This window comes from Lithobates pipiens, unplaced genomic scaffold (assembly GCF_037356315.1).
Source record: "Lithobates pipiens isolate NorthernLeopardFrog02 unplaced genomic scaffold, aLitPip1_a1.2 Scaffold_28, whole genome shotgun sequence".
In the NCBI taxonomy this organism is placed as follows: Eukaryota; Metazoa; Chordata; class Amphibia; order Anura; family Ranidae; genus Lithobates; species Lithobates pipiens.
In genome coordinates, this window is record NW_027507789.1 from 82869206 (window position 1) to 82871930 (window position 2725).

The 2725-nt window shown below is 48.8% G+C and overlaps 1 pseudogene; it reads left to right on the forward strand.

The window, feature by feature from the left end:
- The first annotated feature begins 1824 nt into the window (after positions 1 to 1824).
- LOC143936928 (5S ribosomal RNA) lies at positions 1825 to 1943 on the forward strand (annotated as a pseudogene).
- The last annotated feature ends 782 nt before the right edge of the window (positions 1944 to 2725 follow it).

The following is a 2725-nucleotide window of genomic DNA, read 5'->3' on the forward strand; positions in this document are numbered from 1 at the left end:
ACACCAGTAATAAAGGGTAGCTTCAGGTGTGTACTGTGCAGGAGGCACATAACCCCCACTCTAACAGTGCTAGGTTCCAAAGCAGTTCCCAAGCAGTAAAGACACTGTCCCTGCCTATCGTCCTCTTTCCCTGACCGCCGCAACACACCATACAAGACCGCCGCGCTGGCGGCCTTATATAGTGTGGGGTGTGTACTAAACCCCCCTGAGCTATAATTGGCCACAGGAATCCTGCCTGTGGTCAATTGTGGCTCTCCTCTCAGAGGATGTCACATCTGTTCTTATTATATAGAACTTATTATGCTCCTCGTAAACTTTTCCAATTTGGCAGAGTGGCCAGATGCAAACTGCCCCCGGTGCGGGAACATGGGGGGAGACATGATTCACATGTTTTGGAGATGCCCGAAGTTGATCCGCTACTGGACGGAGGTGACAGGAACCATTGATCGGGTTTTTGGAACCTCCACCAGGATGGAGGCTAAGTATTGTCTCCTGGGATTAGTTGAAGGAGTTGGAAACCCGGGAAGCAGCCAGATGGCAATTGTGAGATGCCTATTTCAGGCAAGGGAACTGATTTCCCGACCCTGCTTAGCCTCCAATGTTGGCAATGACTTGTTTTTTTTCGCTTGTTTCCCAAGATGACCATGTTGGCGTTTGTCAAGATGGTTGAGAGTGCCCGAAGAGATCGCCAATGGCCCCATCACCTTGAAAGTGCCCGATCTTGTCTAATCTCGGAGGCTAAGCATTGTCGGGCCTGATTAGTAACTGGATGGAAGACCGACTGGGAATACCAGGTGCCGTATGCTAATTTTTATGTTGTTGGTGTTGATCTGGTTTTTTTCGCTTGTTTCCCAAGATGACCATCTTGGCATTTGTCAAGAGGGTTGAGAGTGCCCAAAGAAAGTGCCTACGGCCAAATCACCCTGAAAGTGCCCGATCTTGTCTGATCTCTGAGGCTAAGCATTGTTGGGCCTGATAAGTAACTGGATGGGAGATGGGAATACCAGGTGCCGTAGGCTTCTTTTTATGTTGTTGACGTTGACATGTTTTTTTCCGCTTGTTTCCCAAGATGACCATCTTGGCGTTTGTCAAGAGCATTGAGAGTGTCTGAATAGAACACCTACGGCCACATCACCCTGAAAGCACACAATCTCATCTGATCTCGGAGGCCTAGTGCCTGGACTAGTTAGTACCTGAATGGGACACCATCTGTGAATACCAGGTGCCGTAGGCTTCTTTTTACGTTGTTGGCGTTGACCTGTTTATTTTCACTTGTTTCCCAAGGTGACCTTCTTGCCGTTTGTCAAGAGGGTTGAAAGTGCCCTAAGAGATCGCCTATGGCCACATCATCCTGAAAGCGCTTGATCTTGTCTTGCCTGGGAGGCTATCCAGGGTCAGGCCTGGTTAGTACCTGGATGGGAGACTGCTTGGGAATACCAGGTGCCGTAGGCTTCATTTTATGTTGTTGGAGTTGACCTGTTTTTTTTTTTTCCTTGGTTCCCAAGGTGACCGTTTGTCAAGAGGGTTGAGAGTGCCCGAAGAGATCACCTACGGCCCATAACCCTGAAAGCGCCCAATCTCGTCTGATCTCGGAGGCTAAACAGTGTCAGGTCTGGTTAGTACCTGGATGGGAGACAGCCTGGGAAGACCAGGTGCCATAGAAGGTTCTGGCCTGGTTAGTGTCTTGATTGGGAGATCGCCTGGGAATACCGGATGCCGTAGGCTTCTTTTTATTTTGTTGGCTTTGACCTGTTTTTTTTAGCTTGTTTTCCAAGGTGACCATCTTGGTCTTTGTCAAGAGGCTTCAGAGTGTCCAAAGAGAGTGCCTACGGCCAAAACACCCTGAAAGAGCCCAATCTCATCTGATCTCAGAGGCTAAGCAGTGATTGGCCTGGTTAGTACCTGGATGGGAGACAGCCTGGGAAAACCAGGTGCCGTAGGCTTCTCATTATGTTGTCGGCGTTGCGCTGTTTTTTTTCCCTTGTTTCCCAAAGAAATTGACAAAGAAATTGCCTACAGGCACAACACCCTGAAAGCGCCCAATCTTGTCTGGTCTCAGAGGCTAAGCAGGGTTGGGCCTGGTTTTTACCTGGATGGGAGACCGCCTGGGTTTTCTAGATGCCGCAGGCTTCTTTTTATGTTGTTGGTGTTGACCTGTTTTTTTTCGCTTATTTCCCAGGGTGACTATCTTGGCATTTTTCAAGAGGGATGAGTGTGCCCAAAGAGATTGCCTATGGGCACATCACCCTGAAAGCGCCCAATCTCCTCTGATCTCAGAGGCTAGAAAGGGTCGTGCCTTGTTAATACCTGGATGGGAGACTGCCTGGGAATACTAGGTGCTGTAGACTTCTCCTTATGTTGTTGGCGTTGACTTGCTTTATTGTTTGTTTCCCAAGGTGACCATCTTGGCGTTTGTCAAGAGGTTTGAGAGTGCCTGAAAAAATCTACTATGGCCGCATCACCCTGAAAGAGCCCAATCTCATTTGATCTCAGAGGCTAAGCAGGGTTGGGACCTGGTTAGTACCTGGATGGGAGACCGCCTGGGATTTCTCGATGCCATAGGCTTTTTTTTTAAGTTGTTGGCATTGACTTTTTTGCTTGTTTCCCAAGGTGACCATCTTGGCGTTTGTCAAGAGGGTTGAAAGTGCCTGAAGAGATTGCCTCAGGGCACAATACCCTGAAAACACCCGATCTCGTTTGATGTTGGAGGCAAAGAAGAGTCGGG